Genomic DNA, 15,539 nt, shown 5'->3' with positions numbered 1-15,539 from the left:
AGAGTCTGCACATTCTCCCGTGTCTGCGTGGGTTTCCTCCGGGTGCTCCGGTTTCCTCCCACAGTGCGAAAGATGTGCTGGTTCGGGTGCATTGGCCACACTAAATTCTTCCTCAGTGTTACCCGAACAGTCGCTGGAATGCGGAGACTAGGGGATTTTCACAGTAACTTCATTGCAGTATTAATGTAAGCCTACTTGTGACTCTAATAAATAAACTTTAAAACTGAAGAAAGTGCCTCTGAACGCACAGCGCCTCATTAACACCGGAGTGAAATATCAGATTAGATTGTATGCCTTAACATGGCATCAGTGTTACGAACATTCTAGTAATGACAGCGATATTACTGAGTCAAGGTGAAACTATTTTATTGAAAGACTTCGGCCAGAATTCTCCAGTTGTTCATGCCCCGCCACCATTGCTAGTGAGAAAGGAGAATTTGGGGGGCTCAGCCAAATCCGTGCACACTGAAGCGGGACCTGAGAATCTCAGCTGCAGGTGAGGTCGGAGAATCCGGCCCACAGGAGGGATTTTTCTCCCTGTCAGTGGCCTGCTTCACGGAGGCAATGTGCCGCTTGTTGGCGGTGGAATCTTATGGTCCTGCCATTGACAATGGGGTTTCCCGTTGAACACACCCCTCGCCGCTGGGAAAGCCGCTGCGGGGTTGTACCCGCTGGCAGGTCTGTAAGATCTTGCCAGTGTGAATGGCAGCAAGATTGCAGTGATCGCCTCTTCTGAAAGTGAACGTGAATGTGTTGGGTGGGATTCTCCGACCGTGCTCGCCTGAAAACTGGAGATTCCTGCCCGACTTCAATGAACCTTTACATGGCCCCCCCCCTCCCCCCACCCACCCCTCCCTCCCCCCCACAACCTGCTAGAATTCCAGTGGCAGGATGGATGGGAGAATTCCAGCCGCTATGTTTTTCACGAAGCTAATATAGTCTGAGAATGGACAACACACCCCCTTTTGAAGAATATATCCATATCATCCGGTAGTTGGAAATCCTCGAGTATTTTTCTCTATCTTCAAGTAGTTAACTCAATTCTCTTCCAAAATTATTTACAGCAAAGCTGGAGGGCAAATTTCCAGAGCTTTACTCAGATAAGGTTTACATTGGAATGGATTTGTGCTCCCCTTGTTACACATGCACTTGATGTGGAGATGCCGGCGTTGGACTGGGGTAAACACAGTAAGAAGTTTAACAACACCAGGTTAAAGTCCAACAGGTTTATTTGGCAGCAAAAGCCACACAAGCTTTCGGAGCTCCAAGCCCGTCGCTGAGCAGAAACTGATAGCCAAGTTCCGCACGCACGAGGACGGCCTCAACCGGGACATTGGGCCCATGTCATACCACTTGCAACCCCCACAGCCCGCCCGGACCTGCAAAGTTTCACATGCACTTTGCCATAGCTTTTCAATCGGCTTTTGCAATGAATGCTTCTATCAAAACAGTATGCCTCCCTTGTCCATGGCATTTGGAGCCTCTATGAATGAACAGGGCAAGCAATTATGTGTCTGCAAAATAAAGAGACGAAAAAATAGATTGGATTAAGAGAGAGAGAGATAAATGAGACAGTAGAAAAGATTTTAAAAGTTTGAATTTTAATTTTATAAGTCTCCAACAATAATTAAAATCACAAGGAATGAGACGCCACGTGAGTTAAAGTTGATTTTCTGTGCCAGGGAGGTCATTTCATAGAATCATGGAATCCTTACAGTGCAGAATGAGGCCATTCGGCCCATCGAGTCTGCACCGACCACAATCCCGCCCAGGTCCTATTCCTGTAATCCCACGTATTTAACCTGTTAATCCTCCTGACACTACGGTCAATTTAGCATGGCCAATCAACCTAACCTGCACATCTTTGGAGTGTGTCAGGAAGCCGGAGCAGCCAAAGGAAACCCACACAGACACGGGGAGAATGTGCAAACTTCACACAGACAGTGACCTGAGGCCGGAATTGAACCCGGATCCCTAGTGCTATGAGGCAGCAGAGCTAACCACTGTGCCACCCAGTCTGCAATGAGGAGAGATTGAGTAGAATGAGCCTATAATCTCTGGAGTGAAGATGAGAGATGATATCATTAAAAAGTACAAGATTCTAAGACAATAAAAACAGTAAATGCTGGAAAAACTCAGCAGTTCCAGTAGCATCTGTGGAGAGAAAGACAGCGTTAAGTCAAGTCCCTATGACTCTTTTTCAGAGTTAAAAGGAGGGAGAAATGTGATGGATTTTATACTGCTTAACAGGGTATGGAGCAGGTGGAGCAAGGTAACTAGTCTGGGGTAATTGGGAGCTAGATGGGATTTGCAAAGATGTTATGGACACAAGAAAAAAGGAATGTTAATAATAGTGTTGAAGACTGAAGAAGGTATTGACAACTAGCACAAAGATAAGGTAGTAGAATGCATTAATAGCTCAACAAAGGTCAGCACTTTGTCAAAGCAAAACTTAAGAACAAGTGGACAGCTGGCCCTATGAAACATTGGGACAAAAAAATTGGATTTAAAAAGGGGGCCAAGGTGGAGGACAGAGTTCTTGGTCTGATGTTGCTGAACTCTGTGTTAAGTCCAGAAGGCTGTGAAATACCTAATCACAGGATGAGATGCTGTTCCTTCAGTTTGCGTTGGGCTTCATTGGAACATTGCAACAGGCCAAGGATGGGCATGTGGGCACGAGAGCAAGATGGTGAGTTAAAATGGCAAGCCACAGAAAGGTCTTGGTTCTGCTTGCAGACTGACCAAAGGTGTTCTGCAACTGGGTCACCCGGTCTGCGTTTCGTCTCCCCAATGTGGAGACCGTATTAGGAGCAGCGAATACAGTAGGCCAAATTGATAGAGGTCCAATGAAATGATGCTTCGCCTGGTGAGGATGGAGGAGGTAAAGGGAAGGTGTTGTATCTCCTGTGATTGCATGGGAAGGTGCTTTGGAAGGGGATGAGGGATTGGGGGATAAGACATGATGTCAATTGCAGTTGGGGGGCGGGGGGGGGAGTAGACACCTCAATTCCGGAAAAGAGCGTTGTTTTGGAAGGTAGCATCATTGGAACAGATGAGATAGAGGCAGAGAAACTGGCAGAATAGGCCGGAGGCTGTTGTGTATTCATGTTATTTCCAGTGTTTCCTCGCTAGCAGCTTTGAAGTGGAACAGGGGCACTTTAAGAGACTGATCACAAGACATCACTGATCACATCATCAGCCATTTGCGTGGACAAGCGGGCAGTCTATCTCAGCAGCCTTAGTGTTAACATCCTTTCAAGAAGGCTCTTTGTTTGTCTGAACTTTTGAGGCTTTGCAGCCTAATTTTTAAAACCACCACAGAGTCCTCATTGGAAGCAGAGAATGAGGAGCTGTATTAGAGGCGGCTGTCGGATTAGGTGGGCTTGTAATGAATATTGGTGGTCAGTCTATCGTGATTAATGGAGACAGGTCAAGGAAGCGAAGGGGCTCCATCACTATCATTAACTCTTCCTTTGTCTTTGCACATAACAGCCATGTTCTCCCCCCCAAAACAACTAAGTGCCCAGCAGGTGGGAAAACGGGAGAATTTCCGCCAGTTTTTTGGAAGTACTCAGTTTAGCAAATCTCCGGCACATCACAGAGAGCCTCAGAGGGATTCACACCAGAAAGTGGGGGTAGAGGGGGGGGCCTCATCCCACTGGAGAGACTGGCAGCATAGCGCTGAGCAGGCTACTGCGTGTGTACCCATCTTTCGGTGGAAGATCAGCACATGCGCACCGGCCCCACCGCACCCCCCCTCCCCCCCATTGCTGGGCTGCCGATCACTGGCCCCCTGATGTTATCCCTGACCCCCTCCCCATCGTCGTGGCCTACAGAACCCCTCCCTCCCCAACCGGCCAACCCCAATCTCCAACCTCCCATGGCTAGCCCCAACCCCCACCCCCCCCCGCCCCCAATGGCCCCTCACTCCCTCCCCCACTGATCCCATTGCAGAGTGGCAGTGGGTCCCCCCCCCACCACTGCCGATCATCCCCCAGTAGACCCCGTCCCTGAAAATATGCTCCGCCCCCTCTGTCCCCACCCCTTTGGCACTGCCCGATGCCCACTGGGCAGTGTCAGGATGCCAGGCTGGCAATCCCTCTGAGGCTCGTATAACGGAATTCTCCTCAGGTGGGATTTTACAAACCTCACCCGAGCAAGTCCGTAAAATACCAGACATTGTCTCAGGATAAGGAGCTGGCCATTTAAGATGGAAATGGGGAGAAATGTCTTCATTTAGAGGATTAGGAACTTAGGAGTTCTTTACCTCAAAGGGTGGTGGCACATGGTGACACAGTGGTCAGCATTGCTGCCTCACAGTGCCAGGGACCTGGGTTTAATTCCAGCCTTGGGTCACTGTCTGTGCAGAGTTTGCATGTTCTCCCATGTCTGCGTGGGTTTCCTCTGGGTTTACTCCCACAGTCCAAAGATGTGCGGGTTAGGTGGATTGGGTGTGCTAAATTGCATCTTAGTGTCCCAAGATGTGTAGTTTAAGGGGATTAATGGGGTTACAGGGATCGGGTGGAATGCTCTGTTGGAGAGTTGGTGTAGATCGATGGGCTGAATAGCCTCCTTCTGCACTGTAGGGATTCTATGATGCGGGTAGTCAGATGTTGAAAATATTCAGAACTGAGGTGATGTAATTTTTGGATTCTAAAGGAATCAAGGGTGATTGGGCGAAAATGAAATTGAGGTCGAAGGTTAACCAGGATCCAATGGAATGACGGAGCAGGCTCAGTGGGCCCTACAGCTTATTCCTGGTCTGATTTCTTATGGATCATGATGCTGTTAAATGGGCACTTACACTGGACTGGAAGATCCCGCTGGCAGGGAGGGCTGGAAAATCCCACCATTCTATCAAAATGATGAGAAATTCCCAGGACCAATCCCAGCGAACTTCACTGTGTCAAAAGAAGAAGAAAGACTTGCAATTGTGTCGTGTCTTATCTGACTACCGATGTCCCAAAGTCAATGAAGAACTTTTAAAGTGTAGTCATTGTTGTAACGTAGGAAGCGTGGCAGCCAAGTTATACACAGCAAGCTCCCACAAACAGCAATGTGATAATGACAAGACAGCCTTTTGTTTTTCTGAGTAAAGAAAAGGTTTAAGAAAGAAACTTCATTACTCCAAACTTGAGGCCTCACCCAAGTTGCCCACAATTGAGGCCTTGAGGCCTCACCCAAGTTGCCCACAATTGAGGCCTCACTCCAAGTTACCCACAATTCCCAACATGTTCTAATTCATACTGAGTCAGCTGGTCAGTTGATCATCACATCATTCTGTCATTGGTTACATGGTTTACTGGGTCAGCTGACCCTTACAGCTTGTTACCATTGGTCACATTACAACCGATCCAATATTATCACCGGTTACATTCCAACATGTCCCACAAGACATTTTATTGATCATTGCCCATGCACAGGATTGCCACATTCCACTGATTTCCACTCACATAGTCATTTTCCTCCCAGTATGATTGAAGTGATACACACATAAAGCAAGGGCAAGTGAAATGAGGTGCATACTGATTGCTCACAACATTGACCGTGAGAGCCGTGCCCTCCTTGTGTCCAAATGTTTTTACCATTTGAATTGATGACTGTTCTATTAACGTATAAATGCAGAAGCATTTTCTATAACTCGTGATGAAATATTCGGTGTGTATTAAATGTATTTAATCTTATTCATGGAGTCACGGTTAGTGAGCAAGCCCGATTTCAATCTTGTGGCACAATGGGATGAAGGAGGGCCACTCATGCGACCCACTCACTCGTCTAGGTTGCTCATCACTGACATGGAATGTGACAGAAAGTCAGGGTTTAAGATGCTCAAGTAAACAGAAGCTAGCCTTCAGCTTCCAGCCATGCAATAATACAGACACTGACCACAAGAAGTTAAAGCCTTCACAAGAGTAGAAGAAGCCACCACAGAACAGTTTAGCCCCTGTAATGCTGCAACTGTACAGGACCTTGGTGAGACCACATTTGGAATATTGTGTGCAGTTCTGGTCACCTCACTATAAGAAGGATGTGGAAGCATTGGAGAGAGTGCAAAGGAGATTTACCAGGATGCTGCCTGGTTTGGAGGGTAGGTCTTATATGGAAAGGTTGAGGGAGCTAGAGCTTTTCTCTTTAGAGCGGAGGAGGATGAGAGGCGACTTAATAGAGGTTTATAAGATGATGAGGGGGATAGATAGAGTGGACGTTCAGAGACTATTTCCTCGGGTGAATGTAGCTGTTACTAGGGGGCATAACTATAAGGTTCATGGTGGGAGATATAGGAGGGATGTCCGAGGTAGGTTCTTTACTCAGAGAGTGGTTGGGGTGTGGAGTGGACTGCCTGCTGTGATAGTGGAGTCGGACACTTTAGGAACTTTCAAGCGGTTATTGGAAAGGCACATGGAGCACACCAGAATGATAGGGAGTGGGATAGCTTGATCTTGGTTTCGGACAAAGCTCGGCACAACATTGTGAGCTGAAGGGCCTGTGTTGTGCTGTACTGTTCCATGTTCTATGTTCCATATAACCTCCTCTGTAGTTTATTAATATCTTCTGTATCATTTTAAATCTGTCTTTTCTTATCTCTCAGAACAAGGTGGGGAGTCTGAGTAGAACATAATAACCAAAGAGCCCTGTATTCGAGCATGAGAGAGGAAGTCAGTCATGAGGGAACATTTCTGTATCCTTAGAGATACAGACTGTTGTACACACAGACAGATCACTGGCAACTATAAGGAACTGTTGGTTACCATTGACGTAAGTAGGCTGGGGCAGAGGCAGGAGATTGGAAATTACAAGTATAGTCCATCCAGATGTCAGATAATACAGACCATATTTATTCTGGTGCTTTTTTGATATCACTGGATTGTGAATTGCGAGATTTCAAGTCAGCGCTCACTCTGGCCACCAGTAATGATGATTGCTGAATTCTCCACAACCTGCAAGCCTGCAGTAGGATAAGTTTGTCGTATGAGGAGCGGTTGAGGAGTCTGGGTCTATACTCAGTGGAGTTCAGAAGGATGAGCGGGAATCTAATTGAGACTTACAGAATACTGAGTGGACGTGGAGAGGATGTTTCCACAGAGACTAGAACTTGAGGGCACAACCTCAGAGTGAAGGGATGCTCCTTTAAAACAAAGATGAGGAAGAATTTCTTCAGCCAGAGGGTGGTGAATCTGTGGAACTCATTGCCACAGAGGAGGCCAGGTCATTGAGTGTCTTTAAGACAGAGATAGATAGGTTCATGATCAATAAGGGGATCAAGGGTTATGGGGAGAAGGCAGGAGAATGGGGATGAGAATCATATCAGCCACAATTGAATGGCGGAGCAGACATGATGGGCAGAATGGCCTAATTCTGCTCCTATATCTTATGGTCTTATGGTCTAAGCCACTAACAGTATGGACACTAGAAAGAGAGCAAAGAACACAACAGAAATGATGCAAAGCTACAGGAGAGAGATGTTCAATTTTCAAGTAGGAATAGAACAAATGATTGCTTTGTCTGTTACTCCACATCACAAAAGCATAATAAATGTTTTAAAATTACAGCCGGAATTCTCTGACCCTACCCATGGCTGGGATTTTCCAGTCTCGCTGCAGTGAATGGAGATTTGGCTGAGCACCAAATTCTCTGTTCTCACTGACAACGGCAGCAGGGCGTGTGGGACTGGAGAATTCCGACCCACATCTTTTTGCTTTCCTTCTCTTCATTACATGTACCTTTGACTGAACATGGTGGAATAGAAAGATCTGAGAATGAGAATGCTTATTGTTTAGCAATAGGATGGAACAAGTCTAAGACAATTAGTGCAACTGCAGATATCAACTTATTGGCTGGAATTCTCTGGTCTCGCACGCCCCACTACCACTATCAGTGAGAATGGAGAATGTAGTGCGCAGCCAAATCTCCATTCACAGCAGCGGGACTGGAGAATCCCAGCTGCAGGTGAGGCTGGAGAATTCTGGTCATTGTATCTGGCAATCTTTATGTACAAGTCTTGATGTTAGCTAGAATTCTCTGGTCTTGCACGTCCCACTACCGCTGTAAGGGAGAATGGAGAATTTACCACTCAGCCAGATCTCCGTTCACTGTAGTGGGACTGGATGATTCCAGCTGTGGGCGAGGTTGGAGAATTCTGGTCAGAATTTCTCAAAGCCGTCAGACAGTTATATGCCTGAGCCCTGGATCAGCCAGATTGATGGATGAAGCTTCTGGCTTTGTCAGTGTGGAATCCTTTGAGTGCTATGGATTGTCATCAGATTGTACTGAGACGCTGAATTCCGTTAGAGTTGCTATGGAATTTGGGATGGTCTGTGATTGCTGTGAACTCTTTGCAATCACAATGTTTAAGGCTATATGCAAGCTATCAATGACATAGAATTATTGCTATCTTTGCAACTAATGCCTGTGGATGTATGAGTCTGCAATATTTATACCTATCTCACTGTCCTTTCTGGCCCTCATGCTGGAAACAGTTCTCTCCTCTCAGGTATTATTTCACCTCCATTCGAATGTGCCATCATCAGATCCCATTAAAAATCCATCCTAAACCCCTTTTTTCTTTCAAACTACTGCCTCACCTCCAACCTCCTTTTCCTCTCCAAAGTTGTTAAATATGTGGCCACCTCTCAAATGCGTGTTCATCACTCCCGCCCGCAATCCATTGTCAAAGTTTTTTTATGTATTCCTAGCTAAAATGAGTTATCATCCTGCTTTCTCAGCATCTGCTGCATTCCCCCCAGACAAACTGACTGCTTGTAGAAAAACACTGAATCTTAAAGCATAAAATATATCAAAAAGCACAACATCACGACAATATACATTCTGCAGACATCACCTGCAGATATGGGGGCAGTTTCTATATATGCGCTGATGATAGACAGCCCTGCCTCTTCACCACCTATCTCGCCACCTTCACTGTATCTGTGTTGTGAGTTTTCTTGTTTGACACCCAGTCTTGGATAAGCTGTAATTTCCAGCTACTGACTGAAGCCATCATCTCCAGTTCTCATCGCCCATCCCAGTGAGAATCTCTATGCCCAATCTCAGTGCACTATTAAACAAAATATCACTCTGATCTCCACTTCTACTCTCAGCTCATCCATTGTTCAAACCAGTTTTCATGTCTGAATCACTCCCCAGGCTTATTTAATCCAATGGCTGGCTTCCTATCCTCCACCTGTCATAAATTCCATCTCATTAGTAATCTCTTGCCTGTATCCACTGCCTCAACCAAGTCCTGTCGTCACTTCTTTCCTTGTTAACCTACTTGGCTGTCAGACATTTATTTAAGTTTATTTATTAGTCACAAGTAGGCTGACATTAACACTGCAATGAAGTTACTGTGAAAATCCCCTAGTTGCCACACTCCGGCGCCTGTTCGGTTACACTGAGGGAGAATTTAGCATGGCCAATGCACCTAACCAGCACGTCTTTCGGACTGTGGGAGGAATCCGGAGCATCCAGAGGAAACCCACGCAGACACAGGGAGAACGTGCAAACTCCACACAGACAGTGACCCAAGCCAGGAATTGAACCCGGGTCCCTGGCACTGTGAGGCAGCAGTGTTAACCACTGTGCCACCCACATGTTTCAAACTAAAAGTTCTAATCCTCTTCACCACAAGGGACAGAATTTTCCCATTTTTGGGACTAATTACAGTGGGGTAGTTCCAGCAGTGTCTTTCCCGTTGGCCAGAATGGTGGGATTCCATGCCAGATTCTGCGCTTGGAACCTCATTAATTATGCAAAGGTGCATTTCCCTTCGACTCACCTGGCAGGCTGGCAGCTGATTTGCCCACCTGCCATTAACTGATGGGTTCAAAGGTCCCGGTGCCATATTTAAATACCAGTCCAGCACACACTCTTAACACTGTCTCCAGCCCACCTGTCTTCACCAGACTGTGCAGGATGTCAGAAATCCAGAGGGAAAAGGCTGGCAGCCTCAAGAGCAAGTCTGTTCCTCGATTCAAAGATGTGCGGGTTAGGTTGATTGGCCAGGTTAAAAATTGCCCCTTAGAATCCTGAGATGTGTAGGTTAGAGGGATTAGCGGGTAAATATGTGGGGGTAGGGCCTGGGTGGGATTGTGGTCGGTGCAGACTCGATGGGCCGAATGGCCTCCTTCTGCACTGTAGGGTTTCTATGATTTCTATGATTTCAACCTCCCTCCCTGAGCTCATCACCTGCGAGGCACCATGCTGAACTTGGACCTCTACCCATCACCTCTGGAGTCTTCATCCATCTCCTTCCAATAAACAACGTGGTTTCCCTTTACCCCCATTGAGCTTTTCTTGCACCCTTGTCAGGATTCATCTTCTCTCCCCTCCATTGTTCACCTTCTTCCTCCACCTCCATGCCCCTCTGCATGAGCCCTCAACCTCCATCCCCCACAACCCCTTGCACAGCCTTCCTTCCACATTCTCCCCTTGTCCACATCGGGCCACCAACCCAAACCCCACATCTGCCCCCCTCCCCCCGCCCCACATCCCATCCACCTCGATCTCACCTCACTCTGCCCCCCCCTACATATTTCAGACCTTTGTTGCGGTGGCTGCCTGAGTCGCGCAACATAGTGCTGTCCAGATAGACACTGGTGTGTGGCACTGGGGGGAGGAGACCCCTGTACTCCCCAACCCCAGGAACTGTTCTGATCTGAGACAGTGACACAGGAGGTTCCATGTGTCCAACAGCAAGGTGTTGTCCATGAAGACCAGCTGAGTGTGGAGATGGAGGCAGGAACAGGTCTGCCCTGGCAGAGTGAACCACGCATCAGAAGCGGCGCAGGGCTGTAACAGAAAGCAGTTTCACTCATTCCAAAGTCTCTGATGAACCGAGGACCACCTTGTGCCCACCAGTCATTCGCAATCAGGTTTTAGATGGACATAGTTTCCCGTTGACATGATGCAAGATTGAAAGGCCTGATGGGATGACAGTAGGCAGCTGTTTTAATGAGCCTTCATGAGATGCAAATTTTTTTTTATTCATTCATGGGGCCTGGGCGTCACTGGCTGGCCAGCATTTATTGCCCATTCCTAGTTACCCGAGGGCAGTTGCAAGTCAACCACATTGCTGTGGCTCTGGAGTTACATGTTGACCAGACCAGGTAAGGACAGCAGATTTCCTTCCCTAAAGGACATTAGTGAATCAGATGGATTTTTCCGATAATCGACAATGATTTCATGATCATCAGCAGATTCTTCGTTCCAGATATTTCTTAGTGAATTCAAATTCCACCAGCTGCTGTGGCGGGTTTCGAATCCTAGTTCCCAGAACATTAAGTTCCTGGATTAGTAGTCTAGCGATAATACCACTAGGCCATCGCCTCCCCCTTTGAATGTAAATGATGTTCCCATCACAATCCAGCGGGAAGAGCGACCCACCATTAATCTACCTCTGCGAGAATTGCTACGTGATTTTACGCTGACAGGTCTCTGATTTCTTTGGTTCCCGCTAGATGTTCCACTCCTGCCCGCCATTTAACCTGCCATGGGTGGGAAGGGGGGATCTCCACCCTAGCTATCTCTGGAAACTCCTGGAGCGCTATAACCAATCCTTTCTCCATCCCAGCACCGCAACTCACCATTCCTTCGACTCTGGCCTTTTCTGTGTCCCCACCTTTCCTCTTTCCTATCGTGAGGTCATAAAGGGATTGAAAATGCGTGGTTGAGAACTTTTAATTTGGGATGTTGAGGGCCTGGGAACAACAAAAGTCAATGAGGGTGGAGGAGATGGTGGAATAGGCCATGGGCAGCAGAGCTTTGGATGGGCTGGAGTTTGTTGGAAGGCATGCATCCCCAGAGAAGTCCTGGGCCCAAGCAGTATTCTGTGCCAGGATACCAGGTGGGGAGGTGGGAACTGGAGCAGGAGATGCAGACCTGGCCATCACTCTCAGAAAACTGCAGCGAAAAGACCTGAAGACCTTGTGAATTGCGAAGAAAGTTCAGGTTCACCCTTTGAGCTGAGGTTTTCTGGTCCCTTCAGAATTTTAAATTTGAAGGGGACTGAGATGCAAGATCCACCACCAGAGCGACAATCACCAGAAGAATAACTAGTGATGGGAAGGCCTGGAATGACTTGGCTTTTGCCTCCTGCAGTCAGGCCCGGGAATCCCAACGCAATGTCAAAGGTGTTAGGATTCGACATGAGGGGCTACCTCCCACCATACTGCTTTGCGAATGAATGCTCCCCAGAGTTTATGGAAGGGAATATCGTAATAACAGTCCTGTTAAGAGCCTCGCTGCCTCCACTTCCCATTTGGCCTGCTCCCTGTCTGATGAGATGCCAGCGGCCATGAAATATTCATGTTGCTGTCCTGCTTTGGAGTCTCACCGAGTGTTCATCCTGTCAGCACCAGCTGTGAGTTGGATGTCTGAACGACAAGCCCACAGAGCTCTGCAGCATAACCTGCATTTATAAATGTTAATTTGCATTTCACAGCATCTTCACCATCCCTTTCCCAAACCACTTATTGACGCTGAAACCCAGTAGTTTTCACACTGCCTCTTCACCCCTGACCCACCCTCCTGCCCCCCTCCCACCCAGCCACCCCCATGAACATAGACTTACATGGAATGTACAGCACAGAAACAGGCCATTCAGCCCCACTGGTCCATGCTGGCATTTATGCTCCACGCACATCTTCTCTCACTCCTCAACATTTAAAGTTTATTTATTAGCCACAATAAGGTTTACATTAACACTGCAATGAAATTACTGTGAAATTCCCCTAGTCGCCACAGTCCGGCGCCTGTTCGGGTCAATGCATCTAACCAGCACGTCTTTCAGAATGTGGGAGGAAACCGGAGCACCCGGAGGAAACCCACACAGACGTGGGGAGAATGTGCAAACTCCACACAGACAGTGACCCAAGACGGGAATTGAACCCGGGTCCCTGGCGCTGTGACGCAGCAGTGCTAACCACTGTGCTGCCCACCCGATTTAACCCGATCATCATAACCTGTTCCTTTTTTTTCCTCCTGCTTTCCTCTAGTTTTCCATTTCAATGCATCATTGATCTATGAACTTCTGCTTCCAAGTTTCGGACTGTCAGGACCAGCCCCAGGTAAGGTTCCCAAGGTCGTTGACCCTGGAGGAGCCCCCAGTTTGTTACAATCAGCCCCGAGTGAGATTCCCCAAAAGTGATTGATTCCAAAAGAGCCCCCAATTTTTTACTACCAAAAGAGAAAATGCTGGAAAATCTCAGCAGGTCTGACAGCATCTGTAAGGGGAGAAAAGAGCTGACCTTCTGAGTCCAGGTGACCCTTTGTGAAAATATAAAACTCAGTTCTTTATAAAGTCCAATATTTCCTTCTCTAATTCCAGGATTTTTTCTCCATCTTCACAACAGACCTAACCCCAAAGTATACCAACTTTAAAAGAGATGATGATTGGCTGAATTCTTATCTGAACTCCTCTAGAAAAGTAGTCAGTGCCATGTTAACCAACAAAAGTCCCTGCTCCAATAGGAGGAAAGCTCAGCACTGAAAGAATGTTGTGTTTTGGAAAACTAATGAGATTACTGATGACTGGGATGCCGGTCAGGAATAGAAAGTGACCGTGAATGGAAATTCATGATACTCCAAAGGTGTGACGAACTGGAGTGAGGGGGGGTTGGTTGTGGCGGGGGTGGGAGTACAGGGTGAGAAGAGGTGCAGTTGGATAGATGGAAATAAATGAGAACATAAGAAATAGGAGCAGGAGTAGGCCATTTAGCCCCTCGAGCCTGCCCTGCCATTCATTAAGATCATGGCTGATCTGAAGTGAATCAGTTCCACTTACCCGCCTCCTCCCCATAACCCTTAATTCCCTTACCGATCAGAAATCCATCTATCCATGACTTAAACATATTCAACGAGGTAGCCTCCACCACTTCAGTGGGCAGAGAATTCCAGAGATTCACCACCCTCTGAGAGAAGAAGTTCCTCCTCAACTCTGTCCTAAACTGACCCCCATTTATTTTGAGGCTGTGCCCTCTAGTTCTGGTTTCCTTTCTAAGTGGAAAGAATCTCTCCACTTCTACCCTATCCAGCCCCTTCATTATCTTATATGCCTCTATAAGATCACCCCTCAGCCTTTTAAACTCCAACGAGTACAAACCTAATCTGCTCAATCTCTCCTCATAATCTACACCCCTCATCTCCAGTATCAACCTGGTGAACCTTCTCTGCACTCCCTCCAAGGCCAATATATCTTTTCGCAAGTAAGGGGACCAAAACTGCACACAGTATTCCAGCTGCGGCCTCACCAATGCCTTGTACAGATGCAGCAAGACATCTCTGCTTTTATATTCTATCCCCCTCACGATAAATGCCAACATCCCATTTGCCTTCTTGATCACCTGTTGTACTTGCAGACTGAGTTTTTGCGACTCATGCACAAGGACCCCCAGGTCCCTTTGCACAGTAGCATGTTGTAATTTTTTCCATTTAAATAATAATCCAATTTGCTATTATTTCTTCCAAAGTGAATAACCTCGCATTTGCCAACGTTATACTCTATCTGCCAGATCCTCACCCACTCACTCAGCCTATCCAAATCTCTCTGCAGACCTTCCACTTCCTCCACACAATTCACTTTCCCATTTATCTTTGTGTCGTCAGCAAACTTTGTTACCCTACACTCAGTCCCCTCCTCCAGATCATCTATGTAAATAGTAAACAGTTGAGGCCCCAGTACCGATCCCTGCAGCACGCCACTAGTCACCATCTGCCAACCAGAAAAGCACCCATTTATTCCAACTCTCTGCTTCCTGTTGGATAGCCAATCCCCAATCCACGCTAACACCCTACCCCCAACTCCGTGTGCCCCAATCTTCTGCAGCAACCTTTTGTGAGGCACCTTATCGAATGCCTTTTGGAAATCCAAAAACACCACATCCACCGGTTCCCCTCCGTCAACCGCACTAGTCATATCTTCATAAAAATCCAGTAAGTTCGTCAAACACGACTTTCCTCTTATGAATCCATGCTGCGTCTGCTTGATCGAACCATTCTTATCCAGATGGCCTGCTATTTCTTCTTTAATGATGGATTCCAGCATTTTCCCAACTACAAACGTTAAGCTAACCGGCCTGTAGTTACCCGCCTTTTGTCTACTTCCTTTTTAAAACAGCGGCGTAACAGTAGCCGTTTTCCAATCAGCTGGCACTACCCCAGAGTCCGGTGAATTTTGATAAATAACCACTAACGCATCCGCTATTACCTCTGACATTTCTTTCAGTACCCTGGGATGCATTCCATCCGGGCCCGGGGACTTGTCCACCTTCAGTCCCAGTGAAGTCCCAATCTCAGTGAGGACACCCTCACTGAGATTGTCAGCAGAGCGCAGACATTATTGAAGGATGATGTGGTCAACTGTGCTGAGAACTGCAGAGAGATTGAGAATGTTCAGGACAGATAGTACACCATGGTCAGAGTCACAGAGGTGTACTTTTTGTTTCTTCATTCATGGGACGTGGGTGCCGCTAGCTGGCCAGCATTTAGTGCCCATCCCTGGTTGCCCGAGGGCAGTTGACATTCAACCACATTGCTGTGACTCT

This window comes from Mustelus asterias, chromosome 24 (genome assembly GCF_964213995.1).
Source record: "Mustelus asterias chromosome 24, sMusAst1.hap1.1, whole genome shotgun sequence".
In the NCBI taxonomy this organism is placed as follows: Eukaryota; Metazoa; Chordata; class Chondrichthyes; order Carcharhiniformes; family Triakidae; genus Mustelus; species Mustelus asterias.
The sequence above is the reverse complement of the archived record's forward strand: the minus strand, read 5'-3'. Positions refer to the sequence as shown.